Source organism: Emys orbicularis, chromosome 13 (assembly GCF_028017835.1).
Source record: "Emys orbicularis isolate rEmyOrb1 chromosome 13, rEmyOrb1.hap1, whole genome shotgun sequence".
Lineage (NCBI taxonomy): Eukaryota > Metazoa > Chordata > Testudines > Emydidae > Emys > Emys orbicularis.
The window spans coordinates 21,027,878-21,051,502 of record NC_088695.1 but is presented as its reverse complement, the minus strand read 5'-3'; the positions used below and the strand labels follow the sequence as shown (position 1 = coordinate 21,051,502).

The 23,625-nt window shown below is 52.6% G+C and overlaps 1 protein-coding gene across 1 annotated transcript in view; it reads right to left on the bottom strand.

Moving 5' to 3' along the window:
• The window catches only part of LOC135887695 (class I histocompatibility antigen, F10 alpha chain-like), a 201,739-nt gene that overhangs the window by 35,558 nt on the left and 142,556 nt on the right, over positions 1-23,625 (bottom strand). The window lies entirely within an intron of this gene.

Sequence of the window (23,625 nt, the reverse complement as noted above, 5' to 3'; positions counted from 1 at the left end):
ACCATTCATTAAAATCCTACATTGATAGACTGTTAAGGTAGCACAACACACTGGGACTGGATGACAGGGGATGGATCACTCGATAATTGCCCTGTTCTGTTCATTCCCTCTGAAGTATCTGGCACCAGTCACTGTTGGAAGACAGGACACTGGGCTAGATGGACCATTGGTCTGACCCCGTATGGCCGTTCTTATGTTCTTATCACAGTAATATCACTCCCCGCCCATCTGGCATGCAAGACGCAATCACTCGGTTAGATGTTGACCAGTCCTTAATGTGTATGTTTGGGGGCAGGAGGGCATGTCAGTGTGAGCGTGTGTGTGAATGTGTGAGCATATGAGTACGGGTGCATCTATTGCCGAGAGAAGCAGCATCTGGCTTTAATTCTGAGCTCCATAAGGTCCGAGGTCTCGTCTCTCACACCATGGTGAGCTCCCCAGGCTGGGCCTGGCTGCTGTGGTCACTGATCAGCAGTGCCCATTGCTGGTTGGTGGTTTCACAGCTCTGGCAGCAGGCACCCCAAGGTGGGTGAGGGAGAGGTGTATCTCAGCGAGCCAGACCCCGTCCCACGTGGCCTGGGAGCGTCAGCACAGACTGCGTTCTGGGGGAACCAGTGCAGAGCAGGGAGCACCAGGTCGATATGCTCAGGGCGACCGGCATGGCTGAACCTCTGGGATGCTGTGCTTGGCATCAGCAGGGTAGAGGCCTCTGTTCCTAGCTACAAGCAATGCCAGGTTCATCAGAGGCACTGGAGCTGCCGGCAGCTCCCCAACCCCCCAAAATGCTCTTCCCCCTCAGTCCTGCGTGGCCCCGATGCACTAACCTGCTGGCCCTGTTTCTTCAGATGGGAGGGGAATGGTACAAGGGCTGGATGGGGCTAAATACATGCTGGTGTACGGAGTGCTGGCCGCAGGTTACTCTGGATCTGGGGGAGCCAGCCTGAGCTTGTCTCTGGGACCCCACACTGCAAAGAAAAGAAAGATCTTCTTTGTGGTGAAGGAGGCCATGAAATTAAAGATAGGACCCTCATTCTCAGCATTGTAAAATGCCACCAGCGCTACCCTAACTCTGGGGTGGCTTACACATATGAACCCGAACCCTAACTCCAAATGGCCTACCCATAGGTACCCTAACCCTAGGGCAGGGAGCCCTACCCACAAGAAACCTAACTATAGGGTGGGGAGTCCTACCCATATAAACACTAACCCTGGGGTGGAGAGCCCTTTCAACAGGAACCCTAATTCTAGGCGGGGAGCACAACCCATACCAACCGTAATCATACGGAGGGGAGCTCAACCCATAGGAACTCTAACCCTAACTCCAAGTAGCCTACTCATAGGAACCGTAATCCTAACTCCAAGTGACCTATCCATAGATACCCTAACCCTAAACTGGGGAACCATACCCATAGGAACCCTAACCCAAGGACTAGGATCCCTACAGAAAAGAACCCTAAAACTAGGGTGGGGAGCCATACCCATTGGGGGTATGGCTCCCTGACCTAGGGTTAGGGTTCCTATGGATAGGCCACTTGGAGTTTGGGTTAGGGTTCCTATGGGTATGGCTTCCCACACTAGGATTAGGGTTCCTGTGAGTAGGGGTCCCCACTTTAGTGTTAGGGTTCCTACGGTTTGGGCTCTCCAGGCTAGGGTTAGGGTTTTTCTGGCTAGGGCTCCCCTCCCTAGTGTTAGGGTTCTTGTGTTTCGGACTCTCTGACCTAGGGTTAGGGTTCCTATGGCTAGGGCTCCCTGCCCCAGTTTTAGTATTCCTATGGGTATGGCTCCCTGACCTAGCATTAGGGTTCCTGTAGGTAGGAGTTATGATTAGGGTTGCTAAGGGTAAGGCACCCCACCCTGTTATGCTTATAAGAAGCACACGGGATCTGTTTCAGGTGAAAAGGCAATACGCCGCATTCATTAAAGATACAGAAATTAGCATATGTATTTATCACCACACACACATACACATGCACCCGCCCCGCCAGGTGATGTTATAGTTACCAGTCCAGAGTCTGGATCAATCTAGTGGCCAGCTAGGTTGGTCACGGGTAGGTAGGAGCCAGGTTCTGTTGGTCATGACATGATGCCCCAGGGAAGTCTTGGCAGGACAAACCCAAAGTTTCATGGCAAGACACCCTGTTTATACAGTGATTTTCCTTCATTGGGACCAATGAGTTTTGCACCGTCATGCTGTAATCCAGGGGTCTCAAACACGCGGCCCGTGGCCGGGTATTTTCTGCGTCCCGCAAGGTCCTCGTGGCCCCCCCACCCTCTCCCAACGTTTACCTAGAGCGTCTCCGGCCTGACGCGCACTGGGGGAAGGGCAGGCTCCCTGCCTGCCTGCTCTGCCCCCGCGTCACCCCGGGAAGTGGCCAGAACTGGGGAAGGGGGGGCACAGGGGTCTGTGTGTTGCTCTTGCTTCAGGCAGCGACCCCTGCAGCTCCCATTGGCCGCAGTTCCCCGTTCCTGGCCAATGGGGCTGCTGGGGACGGTGCCTGAAGCAACAGCAACACACAGGCCCTTGTGCCCCGCCTCCCCCAGGTTCCGGCCGCTTCCGGAGCGGCGCGGTGTGGCAGGGAGCCTGACCTGCCCCCGGTACGCACTGGGCTAGAGCCCACCCCCTGAATCCCTTTTGCACCCCGACCCCCTGCCCTGAACCCCCGCCAAACCGTGCACCCCTCCTGGACCCCAACCCCCTGCCCTGAGCCCCTGCTGCACCCCGCACCCCTCCTGTACCCCGCACCCCTCCTGCACCCGACCCCCTGCCCTGAGCCCCCTGCCACACCCTGCAACCTGCCCCCCTGCCCTGAGCCCCCACCGCACCCCTCCTGCATCTCAACCCCCTGCCCTGAGCCCCCTGCTGCACCCCGCACCGTGACCCCCTGCAGCACCCTGCTCCCTGACCCCCTGCCAAGCCCCCTGCTGCACCCTGCACCCCAACCCTCTGCCCTAAGCCCCCTGCCGCACCCTGCACCCCTGCTGAACTGAAGATGGCAAACCCAATTGCCCGGGCATTGTCAACTAGCAACAAATGACCCAGAGGGAGATGCTGTCCTGGAGTCATTCAGCCCGGGACCGGGACTTGAACTCTGCATTTCGGGACTGTCCCGCCCAATTTGGGACAGGCCGTCACCCTGGTTAATTAGTCAATGCTCTGAATGTCACTGCAAATGCTTGGTGAGGTGCCTTAATCCCTGAAGTGTACACAAGTCTCCATCAGGAGTCTATCGCAGCTGGATTCGCTGAACACTGCTCCTGGTGTGAAGCAGGAGTGCTGAAGGCCCAGAGGTCCAGTCACAGGAGGCAGTGAAGCCGTGTGTCTTACCCTGCAGGAAGAGTGAGACCTCTAGGGGGTCTGGCACATCAAAGGGCTTCCTGAGAGACTGTTCCAAAGCCAGAGTGTAGCACCAATCGTATGGATCCATGGCAGTAGGTGAGGTAACATCAGGGCAGATCTGTGCAGTGACCCCTGCTTGCTGCAACAGGAGGCGATCTGAGGGGTCCGTTCATGTATTCCCAGCCCTGGCCTCTCTGACGACCCCTTTGGCTCCTCTTCCTCCCAAGGAGCCACCTTGGGATGGGTTTCTGCCATTGCCCCTCCCCCCTCATTGCATCCCTCCATCCTGGCACCAGGATCTCAGTTGGGATTCTCCATTCCCTCATCCCCTCCCTGAATTTCCATCATGGAGCTGGAGGTCTGGGCTTGGTCTGGGTCTGTCTTCTCCATGGCGTGCCGCTTTGGGAAGACTGGTTGCTCTAGAGTTTTGGTGCCCAACCTCATCCTCATGCACAGGGCTGCCCTACTCTAGCCTGGCTATTTTGTTGCCACAAAGCTAGAAAAAAAAATGCATGTTGGACTCCCTGGCTTTGCAGGCTGAACCCTTTTTGTGTCTGTTCCCCCTCAGGCAGAAAAGAAAAGAAAAGAAAAGAAAAGAAAAGAAAAGAAACCTCCCTGGCTTTGCAGGCTGCCAAAAGAAAAAATGTGTCCTTTTAAAATCCTGAGGTCTTTGATTCTGGTTCAAAATGATCCCACCGCTCTGCCACCATGTCAAGGCTGATTCCCCACTCTGGCACTTCAAGTGCAGAAGGTGGGGGCCCATGAGGATTCTAAAAATTAATACTGGCCACGCCAAACTTGTATTAAACTCCCAAGCTTACAGCTTCTCTCTGAACTTGGATGGGTAGATGCTGCCACCACCCAAATGCAAAAAAAACCCTTCTGAGAGTCCAGAAAGGCACACTTGGGAATTCCTTCCTGTGGGGTACCCTCAGACCCTTTCACCCCCCCCCTCCCCAGGGAAGATCTGAGAAAAAAAAACAAAGGAAATCAGCTGTTGCCACCAGCTAATTAAACAACATACGCACAACCTCTTAGGGACACAAACATCCAATCCTGGTCTTAAAAAAAGTAAATTTTATTAAAAACAAAAAGAAAGAAAAATACATCTGGAACTTACGCTTTTTGCTAGGTTTTAAAAAAAACAATTACAAGGATTAAGCATCAAGATAGCGTCTTCAGGTCCAGCTTAAGGGTTACAAGCAAAACAAAAGCACCTGGGGTTAGCACTGAGGAGTCCACAAGCCATAAAGAAACAAAAGAGATAAACCTAATCGCGTCTTCCTAGACATTTCCTGATCTACTTACATATCTGGGGTTTCAAAAGAGTGGTTTCTAGGTATGATCTGATGATTTTCATACCTGGCACAAGCTTTTACAGCCTAGTTCCAGCCCCGTCCCTGCTTTCCGGGAGAACAAACACAGACAGACAAATGGAAAGTTTTTCCCCAATTTAAAAAAGTTCTAGCCTTCCCATGGGCTCTTTTGGTCAGGTGCTCACTCTCTTCCTTTTACCTATGGACTTTTTAACCCTTTACAGATAAAGCAAGTAGAGAACAGCTAACTGGCTGGCTGGGTGTCCATAAAAGGGAGCTACCCCCGCCTTCATTTATCACACGTGTCTAGGGGGCAATGCAGTCGTAAATACTGATACGTTCACTTGAAACGCAGATGTCATAACTATAAAGGGAAGGGTAACAGCTCTCCTGTGTACAGTACTATAAAATCCCTCCTGGCCAGAGACTCCAAAATCCTTTTACCTGTAAAGGGTTAAGAAGCTCGGGTAACCTGGCTGACACCTGACCCAAAGGACCAATAAGGGGACAAGATACTTTCAAATCTTGGGGGGGGGAAAGGCTTTTGTTTGTGCTCTTTGTTTTGGTTGTGGTTCGCTCTTGGGACTGAGAGGGACCAGACATCAATCCAGGTTCTCCACATCTTTCTAAACAAGTCTCTCCTATTTCAAACTTGTAAGTAAATAGCCAGGCAAGGCGTGTTAGTCTTACTTTGTTTTCTCAACTTGTAAATGTACCTTTTACTAGAGTGTTTATCTTTGTTTGCTATACTTTGAACCTGAGGCTAGAGGGAGGTCCTCTGAGCTCTTTAAGTTTGATTACCCTGTAAAGTTATTTTCCATACTGATTTTACAGAGATGATTTTTACCTTTTTCTTTAATTAAAAGCCTTCTTTTTAAGAACCGGATTGATTTTTCCTTGTTTTAGATCCAAGGGGGTTGGATCTATATTCACCAGGAGTTGGTGGGAGAAAGGAGGGGGATGGTTAATTTCTCCTTGTTTTAAGATCCAAGGGGTTTGGATCTGTATTCACCAGGGAATTGGTGAAAGGTTTCTCAAGGCTTCCCAGGGAAGGGAATTAGCTTTGGGAATGGTGGCAGCGGACCAGATCTAAGCTGGTAGTTAAGCTTAGAAGTCTTCATGCAGGCCCCCACATTTGTACCCTAAAGTTCAAAGTGGGGAAGCAGCCTTGACAGCAGACGTGGCCGTTCTGAAGCTGGGAGACCTTCCTCCGCCACCAAACTCTGCCCTTCCCTGAATATGACTCTGAACATGACATTCTTCAACTGAGGGTTTACAATAAAATTGTATGTAAAGCACGGAGGGAAATGTCTCTCCAGATACTCTGGATTAGATAAAACATTAAAATAAGGCAATAAATCAAAGCTCCAAAACAGCCCCGCTAGCCACCCAGGAACAACCCTCAACCCTCCCCTGTAACTCTATCAAATAAAGAAGGACCTATTAGGCTCTGGTGAAGGGGCTGGTCCCTTCTCTTGTACTGGGGAACCAGTCAGGGCCATTCTGATTAGAAGCCATGGCAGAGAGCTCTGGAGGTGGGCGGATATTGGTTGGGTTAGAGCACATGCAGTGGGAGTATGCCAGTTGCTGCACTACTTCATAGGGCTGCCTGCCCTGCAGGGGCGGCTCCAGGCACCAGCGCAGCAAGCGCAGACAGTCTTCGGTGGCAATTCGGCGTCAGGTATGTCCTGGGCACGGGACCGTCAGATCACCCGCAGAAACGCCGTCGAATCCGCGTGACCAGGTCTGAGTGGGGAATAATGAGTTCTATACATCTACTGCAAATACGCCCCCTGAAATATGTTGAGGGGTCAGACTTGATAAACCAGTTTGGCTTAGAGATAGAGAAGAAGTTCCTGTTTGTTTCATGTTCATAGAGCCATAGCCTAATAGCCAAGGCAGGAGGGGAGAAGAAAGTGTACCAGGGCAAGTGCAGGGGTAGGATCCGGTCAAGTGCCCAGCTCTCTCCCAGGTTTGTGGGTGAGAGCTAGGACAGGTCTCTGTTGGATAAAGGACAATGCCCTGCTCCTTACAATCCTCTGTGTCCATGGGAGAGAAGGGATGAATCCCTCCTTGAGAATCTCAGCAGCTTCCTAGGAAGGAGCCAGTGCTCTTCTCAGAGGGCCTTCTCCTGGACCTCACAGGGGTCTGATGCTCTCACTCCACAAGCCTGCCTGGGGCCTTGGAGTTAGTGCTCAACAGAACCAGGCAGAGCCCTGTTGTCGAGCACCAGCGCCTTCCCTCTATCCCTGAAGGTGGAAGGGCCCCAACACTGCCCTGCACTCACTGCCCTGACCACGGATGGCTCTCAGGTAGCAGGACACAATGGAAACGTGGATCATCCAGTCTCTCATTTCCAGGCCTCCCCAGGGCTAAGGTAAAATTCCTGCTCCCCCTGACCATTATGCTCACCTCCAAGATGTGCTGGAGATTGTCTGTGCTGGGGGTTGCTATCAGCAAGCTCTTCAGCACGGCATCCATGTCTCTGGGCAGGCCTTCTTCAGAGCCTGTCAGCGGAGGGAGACCATGGGTCAGGGTTATGGAACCTAGAATTCAGCTGGCACCAGATGGATCAGACTGAACAGGTTCCAAACCTCTCGGAGGCTCTTACCTTCTAAACAGGGACGTCTGTTTTATAGTAAAATCAGTAAAAGGAAAGGACAAAACTCAAAAGAGGCTCCTCCTCGCACTCACGTACGTGAACCCTAATACTCTCCCAGTCCTCAAAGAGAGACCTCGAGAAGGAGACTTGCTGAAGCAAAGCCACAGGGGTCTCTGAGGTTTCCCTGGCCCTGCGCCCCTGTCCTGCCTGGCTGATGTCAGCATCTCTCTGTGAGGTCACCACCTCCCCACCACCTTTGACCAATAGGCTGAGGTCCTGCAAAAGACCTTTGTGATGTCACTGCCACACACACCCCTCCCCTGAAGTGCTAATGTCCTGCTGCTGGCCAGATACTTTGAAGGTTTGAGCTACTCTCTGTGGATCACCCCACTCGATGCATGTTCATTCTAGGAAGCAAGCCGGCTAGACAGTAAAACATAAGAGGCTGCTCCCAATGCTACACTCAGTTTTTCCAAAACTAGTAGACTTTATGGCCAGAAGAGACCTTTAGAGCATCTAATCTAACCCCCTGCATGATCACGGGCTTTCTGTATAGCACAATAGTTACTTTTGGGGCACACACATTCCAGAAAGGCATCTAGTCTTCATTCAATGACATCAAGAGATGGAGAATCCACCACTTTCCCTTTTAATGAGTGCCAGGGGGCTCCATTTCCCTTTCCACTAGCTCCCCATTTACAGTGAGCCAGAGCAGTACCTGCAGCATGGAGCGGGGATTGCTGATGGCCTCAGAGGCACAGCCCCTGCAGTGCCTCAGGCACCTGGCACAAGTGCCGGATGATGCAGAGCTGGTGCTTCACTTTGGCCGTGACGTCGTCCTGCTGCAAGGGAACAAGAACCTGTCAGAGACTCAAACGCCCCGAGGAATCAGGGGGAATTAAGAACACCTGGAGCCAGCAGCATTTCCACACAGCACCTGCCCACCACTGAGGGATGGATTCACCTCCTGAACCCCAGAATGGAGTCTTGTTGTCCTTTTTAGTAACCTCCAGTGCCAACCCCACTCCTTGTAGGGTGAGCTCCTGCTACCTCCCCCTCAGTGCCCTTGACAGCTGTTCCACCTCCAAACCACAGCTCAAGTTCTCAGAACCCTCTCCTCCAGCCCCACCCAGGTTGGGCAGGGAGGGGGCTCTAGCAGGAGGGGCAGGAGGGATTCTGGCAGCAGTGAAGTGGGTTGCGGGGAGGTTGAGATCTTGCCCCAAGTCATCCCAGACACTAATGCTAAGCCACAGGATGGCAGCATCTAGTGTCAGTGGAGTCCAAGCACTATTTCAATCCCACAGTTGTGGATGAACTTCCCACAAAGGGAGGTGAAGAGCACCCCCAGCAACAAACACACACACACACACACACACACCACTCCTGGTGGTGGGAGGGGAACAGGAGAAATGACAAAAGAAGTAAGAGATGAAGAGAAAGGAAGGAGGGATGGAGGAAAAGGTAAAACGAAAAGGACAAACCCTAATGTCCCCAGTGATTGTATGGGACAAAATCCCAGGTGGGGAATAAAATTCTTCCACCTTAAACTAGTGTTTTCCATGCCTAGAATTCAGCTGGCACCAGATGGATCAGAATGAGCAGGTTCCAAAACCTCTCGGAGGCTCTTACCTTCTAAACAGGGACGTCTGTTTTCTAGTAAAATCAGTAAAAGGAAAGGAGAAAACTCGAAAAAGGCTCCTCCTCGCGCTCACGTATGTGAACCCTAATACTCTCTCATTCCTCAAAGAGACACCTCGAGAAAGAGACTTGCTGAAGCAAAGCCAAAGGGGTCTCCGAGGTTTCCCTGGCCCTGCGCCCCTATCCTGCCTGGCTCATGTCAGCATCTCTCTGTGAGGTCACCACCTCCCTACCACCTTTGACCAAGAGGCTGAGGTCCTGCAAAAGGCCTTTGTGATGTCACTGCCACATCCACCCCTCCCCTGAAGTGCTAATGCCCTGCCACTGGCCAGACACTTTGGAGGTTTGAGCTACTCCTTGTGGATCACCCCACTCAATGAGTGTTCATTCTAGGAAGCAAGCCGGCTAGACAGTAAAACATCAGAGGTGGGGCGTGTAAAGTTGTGCAATGCTCCACTCAAGTTGTTTGGCTGCCTGCTTTCTCCACAGCTGGCAGCCTCCCTATGCCCCCCCATCTCCACAGTGCCTCCCACCACGGTTCAACGCCTTCCCCCTCCTCCCCACCCTCCTGCCTGGGGCAATCAGCTGGCTTGCGGTGTTTAGGGGGCAGGAGGGAGGGGGGAGGAGTGAGGACTGGGCACGCAGGCTTCCCCTCCCTCCCCCCCCGCCTCCTGCCCGCGGCAATCAGCTGGCTTGCAGCGTTCGGGAGGCAGGGTAGGGAGGGGGAGCCTGCGCGCCCAGTCCTCACTCCTCCCCCTCCCTCCTGCCCCCTAAACACCGCAAGCCAGCTGATTGCCCCAGGCAGGAGGGTGGGGAGGAGGGGGAAGGCGCTGATCCGCGGGGCCTGCCGGCGAGCGGGAGGCACTGTGGTGCGGGGGGGCATAGGTAGGCTGCCAGCTGTGGAGTGGAGAAAGCAGGCAGCCAAACACCATAAGAGTGGAGCATTGCACAACTTTACACCCCCCACCTCTGATGTTTTAATATCTAGCCGGCTTGCTTCCTAGAATGGAGTGGAGCATTGCACAACTTTAAATGAGCACGTTCCCTAATTGATCAGCAACCTAACAACGAAACAACGTTAACCGGGACGACTTAAAGTGAGGAGTTACTATAATTAAAATGACGCCTGTGGTGGGGCGGCTGCCCCATGCCCGGAGAGGGTGGGCTGCGGCAGGCCTGGGCGCCTGCGTAGACGCGCAGCCAATCAGAGAAGGGCTTACTGGGAGCCAATCAGAGGACAAATTGGGGCCAGCCAATCAGGGCCCAGCTCAGCCATATAAAAGGCTGCTCAGAGCGAGAGCAGGCAGTCTGTCCCAGGCCTTCAGAGGGGAAGGTTTGTCTCCAGAGCTGGGAGGCCAGCACCATGGACAGCGCAGTGCAGGCCAGCTTTAGAGAGTAGGAGAAGGCCTAGCACAGAGAAGGGCCGTTGGGGAAGCGGTCCAGAGGAGTAGTCAGAGGAGGAAGGAGAAGGAGGACAGCAAGACTGTCGCCAGAGGGCCTCTGGACCGGGACTCAGAGTAGTGGGCGGGCCTGAGTCCCCCCCCCCTTACCCCCTTATTGTTCTATTGGGCCATACCCTCAGCCATAGGCCGCAGGGAGCGGCCGGACGGAACCACGCCCGATCCTCAACTGTAGGGACCGGACTCAAAGGTGTGGAGCTGTTGATCACCCCCCCGAAAGGGGGTGTGAATAGACAGAAGGACACTGTCGGAGGACAGTGTTCCAGAAGAGGACGCTGTGCGTTGGGAGCAACGCGAGTCCGTACGCCGACTGAAGGCGAGACGACAGGCAGGACGTCACCAGAAGGGGGCGCTCTACTGGATCGAACCAATTCCCCGAGATGACCAGTAGGCGGCGCCACAGTGGTGAGTCCCAATGCTGTCACACGTGGTGGAGAATGCAGGCATAGCGGTCCGCCCCTGATACAAGGGGCCAGGGCACGGACTGTGACTTGAGCAAATAGACGGTCGACCCAGATTGCGGGTACAGACCCGGACCTGTTAAAGGGTCCAGAGCGTGGGGGTTGAATCGGGAGTACCCCGCTGAACCCCAACATGGAGGCCGAGAAGCTCCTGAAGTGGATGCTAGAAAAGCAACAGGAACAGTCGGCCCAGCAGCAACAGCAGCAGGTGCAAATGCTGCAACAAATGACCAGTCAACAGTAACTGCTGATGACTCAGCACCAAGAGAATCAGCAGCAGCTCCTCCGGGAGTTGGCCGCCCAGCAGCGGGCGCAGCAGGAACACCTGGTACAACAGATGGCCGCGCTATTACGCCCGGCGGGAGGCACCCCTGCCGCACCCATGGGGACCGGACATGGGGATGCCTTGGGGGCACTACCAGTACGCCTCACCAAGATGGGGCCTGAGGACGACCCAGAAGCATTTCTGGTGACGTTTGAGCGGGTGGCGACCGCTGCCCGGTGGCCCTCAGAACATTGGGCCACCTTGCTAGCCCCCTATTTGACGGGGCAGGCTCAGGCCGCATATCGTAGCCTCGACCCCCGGGAGGCACTTGAGTACGCCCGAGTAAAGGCGGTCATCCTGGACCATACCGGCATTAGCCCGGAGACCTACCGCCAGCGCCTACGCAAGGAACAGTACCCTCCGGGGGCCCGACCCCGCGCCGTGGCCCAACGCATCCGAGACCACTCCTGGAAGTGGTTGAACCGGGAAGGCTTGACGGGACCCCAGGTGGCAGAGATGGTGGCCCTAGAACAGTTCACCCAGATCCTGCCCCCGGGAGGAAGGGCCTGGGTACGACGGCATCGACCGGCCACCTTGTCAGTAGCGGTGGCCTTAATGGAGGACTACCTATCTGCCGAGGGGGCTGAGGCGCCACCCCGAGTGGCAGGGAACCTTGGTCGCAAGGGCGGGACAGAGAAGTGGAACCTCCGCGGGTTGGAACCCTCCGAACCACTGGCAGGCAACCGCCATGGGCATCCGAGGCCCCCCCACCCCGAGACCAGACACAAGTTAACACAGGTGACGACGCGGAGGGAGCATCAACCCCCGGAGAGAGCAGGCCCCCTTGGGGGAGGCCCAGGGCCGGCCGAGGCTCGAGAGAGATGCTGGGGTTGCGGACAAGAAGGACATTTTCGAAGAGATTGCCCTTTTATGGACTGCAGCTACGGGCAAGCCTGGGTAGCCGGACGAAGGGCTCGGAGGAGAGGGATAGGAAAGCTGGTAGTCCCTGTCAGGGTCAAGGGGACCCCCACAAACGCCCTCGTAGACTCGGGGTGCAGTCAGACCCTCATACGAGAGGGCCTGGTCCCGAACCTTAATCTTTCGGGGGCCCCGATCCACCTACAGTGTGTGCATGGGGACATCCGCCCGTACCCCACAGCCTGGGTCAAAATAGGAGTAGGCTGTCGAGAGGAGGGTCTCCGGGTAGGAGTGGCCCCTAGGCTGGCCTACCCGGTGGTGCTGGGACGGGATTGGCTGGGCTTCGCAGAGGTTCTCCTGAGATATCAGCCGCCCGAACTCCGACCAGACAGGACTAAGGTGCCTAGAATGGGACTGCTCGGGCGTAGGCCAAGGAGTGACCCCGGCGAGGGGACCTCCGCAATCCCGGAGGCCCCCGTGGATCATCCTGGAGACAGGCCCCGTTCAGTGGAGGACGCCCAAGCAGAACTAGAGCGTGACGGGGACTTCTTACAGGAACAACGGGAAGACCCAACCCTAAGCAGAGCCTGGGAGCAGGCCACCAACCCTGACACCGAGGAGGACATGACGCCACGGCCTCCCCAGGGCCCCCGCTTTGAAATATGGCGGGACTGCCTGTACCGCATAGCGCAGGAACCCCAGACCCAAGAGATGTTCCGGCAGCTGTTAGTCCCCCGCAGACTACGATCCGACCTCCTCCAACTAGCCCACACGAACCCTTGGGCAGGACACCTGGGGCGCGAGAAGACCCTACAGAGGGTAAGCTCGCCGGTTCTTCTGGCCAGGCATCCACCGGGAGGTGGCGGACTTTTGCGCATCGTGCCCAGAATGCCTGCGAGCCGGGCCGAAAGGGGTAGCCCGTGCGCCCCTGGTACCCATGCCGGTCGTAGGGGTACCCTTTGAGCGGATTGGGGTGGACCTCGTCGGCCCCCTCGAACGAAGCAAGACAGGGAACCACTTTATCCTAGTAGTCGTGGATTACGCGACGCGCTATCCCGAAGCCGTCCCCCTAAAGACAGCGACGGCACCAACCATCGCGAACAAATTAGTAAAGATTTTCGCCCGAGTTGGGATACCCGGGGAAATATTGACGGATCAGAGCACGAACGTGTCCTCCAAATTAATAGCCGAGCTATGTCGCCTACTCCATATACGGACCCTCCGGACATCGGTGTACCATCCGCAGACCGATGGCCTGGTTGAACGCTTCAACGGCACGCTAAAAGCTATGCTGCGGAAGTTTGTAGAGGAGGACCCCTCACATTGGGACACCTTGTTGCCGGCCCTGTTATTCGCTATCAGAGAGGTACCACAGGCCTCGACGGGGTTCTCGCCCTTCGAGCTCTTATACGGCAGACAGCCCAGGGGAATATTGGATCTCCTGAAGGAGGAGTGGGAAACCCAGGAAACGAGGGTCCTTGGAACCACGCAATACGTGTTACACCTCCGGGAGCGACTCCAAACATTAGGGGCCTTTGCCCGGGAAAACCTGGAACGGGCCCAGGCATGCCAGGAACGCCTCTATAATCGCGGGACTAGAGGGAGAAAATTCAGCCCAGGCGATCGGGTGCTGCTCTTACTGCCCTCAGCGGAGTCGAAACTCCTAGCCAAATGGCAGGGCCCCTATGAAGTAATCCGACGAGTGGGGCCGGTTGATTATGAGGTCAGACTACCAGGACGACATAAGGAGACGCGCATTTATCATGTCAATCTTCTGAAGGCCTGGAAAACCCGGGAAGCCCTGTTCATTGGCCCGTCTACCCCAGACTCGGAACTTGGACCCCTAGCAGGAGATCTTCCCAACCCCAGACCGGCCACGTTGGGGTCAGGCCTCAATCCCAGACAGAGAGGGCAACTACAACGGATGGTGGAGGAATTCCCAGATGTTCTATCGGCCCGCCCGGGCCGGACGACTCTAACGAGTCATCATATCGCCACCGACCCCGGGAAGAGGGTGACGGACAACCACCGACCGTTACCCAAGAGAATGTGGGATACAGTTCGACAGGAGGTAGAGACTATGTTAGAAATGGGAGTTGTAGAGGAATCAACGAGCGAGTGGCGTAGCCCTATCGTCTTAGTCCCGAAGCCAGCCGGGACGACCCGGTTTTGCATCGACTTTAGAAAGGTCAACGCTATCTCCCGTTTCGATGCATACCCAATGCCGAGGGTGGATGAATTGTTGGAGCGCCTCGGGGGAGCCAGGTATCTGTCCACTATAGACCTAACTAAAGGATACTGGCAGATCCCACTTACACCAAACTCCCGTGCGAAGACGGCCTTCCCCACGCCTGTCGGCCTCTTCCAGTTCATAACCATGCCATTTGGGTTACACTGAGTGGCGGCTACGTTCCAGCGCTTGATGAACAAGGTCCTCCAACCCCACGACCAATACGCGGCGGCCTACATAGACGATATTGTAGTTTACAGCCTCGACTGGGAGAGCCACCTACACCACCTGGCAAAGGTGTTACAGGCCCTCAGAGCGGCCGGCCTAACGGCTAACCCGGCGAAATGTCACTTAGGGCAAGAAGAAGTGATCTAGCTGGGATACACGGTAGGAGGGGGGAAACTAACGCCCCTGATTAGCAAGGTACAAGCCCTCAAAGACGTACCCGTCCCCACGACGAAGAAGCAAGTGCGTCAGTTTTTAGGATTAGCTGGGTACTATCGCCGTTTTGTGCCGGATTTCGCATCTATAGCCACCCCCTTGTCAGACCTGACAAAGAACTCTCAACCTCGGCAGGTACAGTGGTCTGAACAGTGTGAGAGAGCCTTTGCCACACTAAAGGAACAGCTCACTCAAGAACCTGTCCTACAACACCCCGACTTCACGAAGGAGTTTATACTTCAAACAGACGCTTCCGAAGTCGGCTTGGGCGCAGTGCTCTCCCAAGAAGTAGACGGGGAAGAACATCCAGTACTGTACCTCAGTCGTAAGCTATTCCCCCGGGAAAGGCATTTTTCAACGATAGAGAAAGAGGCCCTAGCGGTACGGTGGGCTATCGACGCCCTACGTTACTACCTGCTGGGGAACAGTTTTAAATTGATCAGAGACCACGCCCCTTTGCGATGGATCCACAGCATGAAGGACACTAACGCTAGAATTATGCGGTGGTACCTCGCCCTCCAGCCGTACGACTTCCAGGTGTTCCACCGCCCGGGTAAGGCCCATACTAATGCAGATTTCTTCTCCAGGCTGGGGGAGGAGGGTGAGGAAACGGACCAAGGTGGGGGATCCTTAGTGCAAGGGGAGGTTTGCGAGGGGGTAGCCAAGCCCCAACCCAACTACAGAGACCCCAGGCAGGTAGCCATGACGGCGGAGGGTTCGTCCCGCCCGTACGGGGTATGTCACAAATGCACAGAGAGTGCGAAAGAAGGGAGCATACCCCAGCCTAAACAGGCAGCCGTAGGAGAAGAACCTATGCAGGAAACCCCGGTGGAGGACCGGCCCGCACCCCTGGAGCCGCCAGGGACCGCGACTTCTCCAGGTCGAGGGGGAGCCTCACCATGGGAGGAACCAAAAGAGGCGGCGGACCACGAGGCCAGTGGAGAATCGGGAGACCTGTGGGACACCCCAGCATCGGAACTGATAGGAAGCAGTCTAAGGGAATTGACGGACTGGTACGTCGGACCCGGTAAGCCTCAGCGTGTTTCGGTGGGATCCCCGCTGAGATGGTGACTAGGCCGGGTTGCCCTGTGACAAGGGCTAATCTCCGGGACTTTGAGCCTGTAAGCCTTGTTGCCCTAGGACGGGAGCTAATTTCCTAGACTTAGGCCACTAGGCCATATTGCCCGGTGATGAGGGTTAATTTCCTAGACTGGGAGCTGGTAAGCAGGGCCACCGTGAGACGAAGGCTAAGTTCTGAGCTCTAGGCCATTAGGCCAGTTAGGACACCCCCCCCCCCCCCGGGAGGGTTCTTAAGGGGGAGGGTGTGTGGTGGGGCGGCTGCCCCACGCCCGGAGAGGGTGGGCTGCGGCAGGCCTGGGCGCCTGCGTAGACGCGCAGCCAGTCAGAGAAGGGCTTACTGGGAGCCAATCAGAGGACAGATTGGGGCCAGCCAATCAGGGCCCAGCTCAGCCATATAAAAGGCTGCTCAGAGCGAGAGCAGTCAGTTTGTCCCAGGCCTTCAGAGGGGAAGGTCTGTCTCCAGAGCTGGGAGGCCAGCACCATGGACAGCGCAGTGCAGGCCAGCTTTAGAGAGTAGGAGAAGGCCTAGCACAGAGAAGGGCCGTTGGGGAAGCGGTCCAGAGGAGTAGTCAGAGGAGGAAGGAGGAGGAGGACAGCAAGACTGTTGCCAGAGGGCCTCTGGACCAGGACTCAGAGTAGTGGGCGGGCCTGAGTTCCCCCCCCCCCTTACCCCCTTATTGTTCTATTGGGCCATACCCTCAGCCATAGGCCGCAGGGAGTGGCCGGACGGAACCACGCCCGATCCTCAACTGTAGGGACCGGACTCAAAGGTGTGGAGCTGTTGATCACCCCCCCGAAAGGGGGTGTGAATAGACAGAAGGACACTGTCGGAGGACAGTGTTCCAGAAGAGGACGCTGTGCGTTGGGAGCAACGCGAGTCCATACACCGACTGAAGGCGAGACGACAGGCGGGACGTCACCAGAAGGGGGCGCTCTACTGGATCGAACCAATTCCCCGAGACGACCAGTAGGCGGCGCCACAGTGGTGAGTCCCAACGCTGTCACAACGCCAAATAAATGAATAAAGTACATTTTGTCAGGCACTACTCATGCTTGTTTATTATGATTATTCTGTTGGTTCACTTACTCGCTAATTTGCTAAACGGAGTGATTCAGTGATCTGTCCCACTCAGTGTCTGTTACCAACGCTTCTTCTGCTGCCTGTTGCACTCCTATGAATAAACTGCTATATGGCTAAAGTGCCATGTTATTTATTATGAGGATTATTTATTAGGGTTTTTTGCATTGTTTTTTTCATAACACTCATCAATGATAGATTGCTCAATTGCTGACTATCGGCCAGGTACCATTTGGTGTAATTAAATGACACCGGTATATATTTTTAAAATATACCTTTGTATTTTACCTTCTCAAGAGACACATTCAAAATGTGCTTTGGAAAGGTTAGGACAGCATGTGCTCAGTTCCAATACGACCTGGATTGCGTTGCTCAGTCACTTCAATGATACATTTGACCTGCTTGCTTTATGGCTTAAGCCTTACATTTCTCTTTTCATTTTAGTTTTTGTTACACTAAAGTGCAGGGAACAAACAATAACTGTTTGCTGAGGATTTCTGGAACAGTGTAAGCCATAAGATATTTTTGCAGCAATACAGACAAAGAATTAAATTTACTAGGCCAATTTTACCCCTGGTGTAATTTCACTGGAATCAATGGAATCACAACAGATTAGTTATACCCCTAGCATTCAAAGTGCAACAATATGCCATACCTTTCAATACCTCACTGTATACAATACAGTATAGCATACCTTCCAATATCCCACTGTACACAAATATGCCATGTATACAGTGGTGGATTAGAATATCATACAGCACACCTTCTAATATCCCACTTTGTATACAGTATTTTCAGAGCTTGTAATTTATAAGCCCCTGTGAGGTATCCATGTATTGTAAAGAAATAATATTGAAGTATCCATGTAACATTCAGCCACTGCAGGGATGGGTGCAGTAAAGTGACACTCAGGATCGCTGCACACCTGTTGTGTACTTTGCAGCTGGTGGGAGAGAGCAGCTAACAACACTTTGTCCTTATCCTTTCTTGGCAAACTCTATGCAGTGAAAACATTGCCATCAATGCTATTTTCTGTATTTCCAATGTGAGCTGGAAGTAGCTCTCTTGTTACATATCAAGACCACCAAAATGCTACTCTGGGAATAGGGCACATATGCTGTAGACCTACAGCAAACCAATCTAATGAGGGGTCACCTCGGAGTGTGCTGCTAAGGGCATAGTGTGAAAGGAGGCCATCAGCTAACCATGCTGTACAGCTCTTCCAGCATTAGATACAATTCACACTCCCAGCAAAAACAGGAGAGGGCTTTGTGGCTCTCTGAGGAGCCTAGGGTCATCAACTGCTTCTGTCTCAAGGCTATGAGAGAGGGTGAATAATGAAAACCAAAAGACACATTGCTGGAAAACACCCACAGCCCTGCTCACTATACAATAGTTCAATTTTCCCTGTTTAAAGCCCACCTGAAGGAAGAATGGAATGTGGGGATATGACATTGACCCACCCTGTCTAGACTAGGAAATAGGTTGTATTGAAAAACATGATACAGTAACTCCTTACTTTAAGTCATCCTGGTTAACGTTGTTTTGTTGTTACGTTGCTGATCAATTAGGGAACATGCTCATTTAAAGTTGTGCATTGCTCCACTCTTACCTTGTTTGGCTGCCTGCTTTCTCCACAGCTGACAGCCTCCCTACGCCCGCCCTCCCCACAGCGCCTCCCACTCGCCGGCAGACCCCGCGGATCAGCGCCTTCCCCCCTCCTCCTGCCCGCGACAATCAGATGGCTTGCAGCATTTCGGGGGGAGGAGGGAGGAGCGAGGACTCGGCGCACAGGCTCCCCCTCCCTCCCCTGCCTCCCGAACCCCGCAAGCCAGCTGATTGCCGCGGGCAGGAGGCAGGGGAGGGAGGGGAAGCCTGCGGGCTCAGTCCTCGCTCCTCCCCCCTCCCTCCTGCCCCCTAAACACCACAAGCCAGCTGATTGCCCCAGGCAGGAGGGAGGGGGAAGGAGCGAGGACTCGGCGTGCAGGCTCCCCCTCCCTCCCCTGCCTCCTGCCTGCTGCAATCAGCTGGCTTGCAGCGTTTAGAAGGGAGGGGAGGGAGTGGGGAGGAGCGAGGACGCAGCGTGGAAAGTAAAGGGGGAGGAGGTGGTGGGGAGAAGAGGCAGGTCAAGGATGGGGGCTTGTGGGAAGGGGTGAGTGGGCAGGGTGAGGGTTGAACCACCCTCCCCCCCCCCCGCCCCTGGTGCTTGCAGAGTAGGGGAAGCTGCCGCTGCTGCGCAACCTGCTTCTCCTAGCCTACAGCACCTTCAGCCTGTGTGGGGTAAGGCAGGGGCACCTCCCAACTATAGTACTGTACTGTATGTACAGTATGTTTGTAAACACACAGCACGTGCACACTACTCCCCCCCAGCGTGGTATTAAATTGCTTGTTTAAAATTGTTTAAAATGTATATAATGCCTTTTGTCTGGCAAAAAAAAATTCCCTGGAATCTAACCCCCCCATTTACATTAATTCTTATGGGGAAATTGGATTCGCTTAACATTGTTTCACTTAAAGTCACATTTTTCAGGAACATAACTACAACGTTAAATGAGGAGTTACTGTATAATCATAGTTCCTAGTATGGTAGTAAGTGTTTTGTAGTGTGAATAGTAAAATGCTTTAAAGCAGTGAGATGAGAGCATGCAACAGTGAGATGTCTGCTAAAAGCGGGGAGAAAATTGTTTTTTTTCAATGGCAGTGAGCGAAGTGTGGATTGTACTGTAGTTACCAAAAGCGGGACTGGTAAGGGGAACCTGGTGTCTGGTGGAGAGATGCAATAGATCTGCTCTGCTCTCAAAACCAAACGGAAAGTAGCAGGTCAGTGATGAAAGGAGAAGTAAACCTGGTCTAAGATGATCACACCATTATCCGTCCCTTGTATTACAGACCCAAAGGGACAGCTGTCTGCTTATGCAGCACAGAGTGAACCTGAAACAGCCAAAGGAATCTCCCCAGTGGCAGTGATGGTTCTGCTTCCTTCTGCATCAGCCATCTATTGTGCTGGAACCCACTGCATGGTGTTACCCCAAATCTCTGTGTGGAATAATAAGGAGGTGACATATACAACAGATTCGACTCCTACCAGCATCTATCAACTGGGAGAATTAGACATCTGTGTGCCTCCCACACATGTTGCATTGAAATAAAGGATAGAAAGAATATAACCTTAAACAGAAAGAAGATTTATTAAGGGATAGATACAATGGGGGGAAAAGTCACTATGGGGAACACTACAAATACCCACAAATAGATTCCAGCAAGGGGGCATAAAGCCCAGGCCCTGAAACTCTCCCTTGGCTAAACTAATAAATGCCCAAACATAATTACTGTCTCTCTTCTAGCTGCAGGTGGAGGACACCGGCAACGGATGGTCCGTCTCAGGATCTCTGGAACGTCGGAGGATCTGGCTCTCTACTGCCCAAGCTGGAGATCAACAGATCTGAGCGGACAGCACAGCCTTCACTGGATCCTTTGGTGGATTACAGGAGTCAGGTAAGTATCAGAGTCCTTGACAGATGTTAGTAGCCGAAGTCTTGATCTGATGCCGTGCAAAGAACCTGGACGTGGCTGCCTCGATGCTGCACAGCCCCTGCGTCACCACTAACAGTTCCTTATACGCTCTCTGAGGTGCGCCTTTCTGAGGCACCCTCTGACAGGCCCACTCTGACAGGCACACACTGACAGGCCCTGCCCCCAACCGGTTCCAGCCAGTTCTCAGCCCCTCAAGTTCTGCCTGGAAACAGAGTTTTGGCGGGAAAATGCCATGAAGAAGGACACCAAGATAGAGTTCAAACCCTCCCTAACATATGCACCATCTTGAATTGCTAATCTCCATTTTGAATTGCAGCAACATTCCTAACAGAATATAACCATGAACCAAAACCACCTTACAATGGCATAAGGGAAAGCAAAGCCTTCTCGGAGGCAAGGAGAAGACAGAGCATGTGAGGGAAGGGGAGGAGGCAAAGCTAGGCTCTGATATACCCAGTTCTCAGCTGGCTTAAGGTCCTTGGGGGAGCTTTCCACTTGGGCACAGTGGAGAATTAAGCCCAAATCTCTGAAATAGACCAGAGTAATGGATCACTGAATTAAGGGTCTTGGCCTGGTATCCCCATTTATATAGCTGCTTTTACAGGAAAACAGTCTCTTACATTTTTAGCCCAGGGCTGGTCTTTTAAAATAAGTAATACAGAAGTAAAGGTGGATTAGCTGTCTCATTGGTTTGATGGGGATATAGCAGCTCAAGGGCATACAATTCTCATTCACTTTAGCAGGGGTTCAAAGCCAGCTAGATAGCAAATCAATGACACATTTTTGCGCACTGTCTGAGCAAGACCTTGCTACTCTGCTTCTAAGTCCCCTTTCTATTGCCCAATTTGCTGGGCGCTCTCCCCAGACAAATTCTGCATAGCAGTGTACTTCGCTGCCTGCTTGCACGCTGCGAGACAGTGTATGTCTCTTGGCAGCCATCTTCCATTGAATTTCTCTAAACCACAGAGTGCAGAACGACCATATCTCTGAGCAGCTGCAGGAATTTTTCTGGGAAATATAAACTCGTTGGAGGGCTAAGCTGCTACTATTACTCAGAGCTTTCATCCCAATGGCAATGCTTGTATTCCGTGCTGTTTAACGATCTGCTTGCAACTTTGCCACGAGAATCAGGAAAATTCCTTGACACTGCCTATGAAATTAATATGCATCTAGTGCACTAATATAAAACATTTGTTATCTTAGTGCTTGGGAACGTGAACGAGGGATAGGACTATTATTTTTCTATCAAAACCTCACTTGGGTTGGTTGTAATTATAAAGCTGTATTGCAGTTGTGTTGGCGTTGTGTTGGGGATATATTATTCACAAGACTGATTCTGGCACTTTATTCTAAGGTAGCAGTGAGCATACCAAAGAAGCAAATGACAGAATGCATAAGAATTTCTGTGAGTGCTCTTTTTTAAAGAATCTCAAGTGTCAGAGCCAGCAACGTACAAATCGGCCTAAATGCTAGCCATATATTAGGACAACTTTCTTTAAGATTTTGAATGCATGTACAAAACATACAATCAGTTTTCTTCATGTGTAGCTCTCTTTTAGAACAGTCTCCATCTGCTATTACATAATATTGTAAAACATGACATCAAAAAGAGAAATGGTCTGAAGTAAATAGGATGAAATTCAATAAGGACAAATGCAAAGTGCTCCACTTAGGAAGGAACCATCAGTTGCACACATACAAAATGGGAAATGACTGCCTAGGAAGGAGTACTGCAGAAAGGGATCTGGGGGTCATAGTGGATCACAAGCTAAATATGAGTCAACAGTGTAACGCTGTGCCCAAAAAAGCAAACATCATTCTGGGATGTATTAGCAGTAAGCAAGACACGAGAAGTAATTCTTCTGCTCTACTCCGTGCTGATTAGGCCTCAACTGGAGTATTGTGTCCAGTTCTGGGTGCCACATTTCAGGAAAGATGTGGACAAATTGGAGAAAGTCCAGAGAAGAGCAACAAAAATGATCAAAGGTCTAGAAAACATGACCTGTGAGGGAAGATTGAAAAAATTGGGTTTGTTTGGTCTGGAGAAGAGAAGACTGAGAGGGAACATGGATAACAGTTTTCAAGTACATAAAAGGTTGTGACAAGGAGGAGGGAGAAAAATTGTTCTTCTTAACCCCTGAGGATAGGACAAGAAGCAATGGGCTTAAATTGCAGCAAGGGCGGTTTAGGTTGAACATTAGGAATAACTTCCTAACTGTTAGAGTGGTTAAGCACTGGAATAAATTGCCTAGGGAGGTTGTGGAATCTCCATCACTGGGGATTTTTAAGAGCAGGTTGGACAAACACCTGTCAGGTATAGTCTAGATAATACTTAGCCCTGCCTTGAGTGCAGGGCACTGGACTAGATGACCTCTCGAGGTCCCTTCCACTATGATTCTATGAAAAATAGCGCTAGAAACCAAAACTCCTTTGTCTCATGAGTACCTGCCTTGAATCCTTGAAACCACCATAAACTTTAAATTTATGTTTAAACCCCTTCCTATCAGCAGTTACTAGTCTCCTATGGTTTCCAGCTATCTTACTCCACAAGGGGGGTTAATTACGCCTTCCATTAAAAAATAAGTGTATTTAGCACACCCATGGACATTACCCTCATCTGTGATTGATGGCAGTCACTAACACCTTCCAGCATAACAGTGTAAAGTCAGCATGCAGAAACACTGCCCTTCAGTGGTCGCAGTGCAAATGGCAACTTTGCTGGTTTGACTACAGCATGCATTAACTCGGGACATGGCCGTGGAGGCGGTAATGTCATCTGGTTCCCTCTTTGCATCTTTTAGAGACAGAGCATCTTTTAGGACTGGGATCAAGTCCCTGCAGTATGATAAGCAATCACTGGATCCCAGCAGTAAAGGGGAGGGAGATGGTGAGGAATCACCAGACCCCACCCTAAGCACGTGGGTGACTCTGACGGGGAGGCTCTGCCAATGACAGAGCTGAGAATGTTGTGGTTCTGCATCTGTACTGAAAGAGCTTGTTGGTATGTTTGTAGCATATAGTTTGTAGCATGGGTCAGAGTTAAGAATAATTCCCCACCTTCTCCCCAATTTCCTCTCTCCAGTTCCCACTACTTAGCACCATCCCTGCCCCACACAGCCAGCATGATTATTGCTCACTCCCTGGGCCTGGGGCCTCTGCAGGCCCCACAGAGATAGAGAGAAGCAGCAGAGACATGGTTTGTTCCCTGCTTTCTGTGGCTGTGGGGCCAGTGGAGAGCCCCAGTGCCACAGCGAATGCTGGAGAC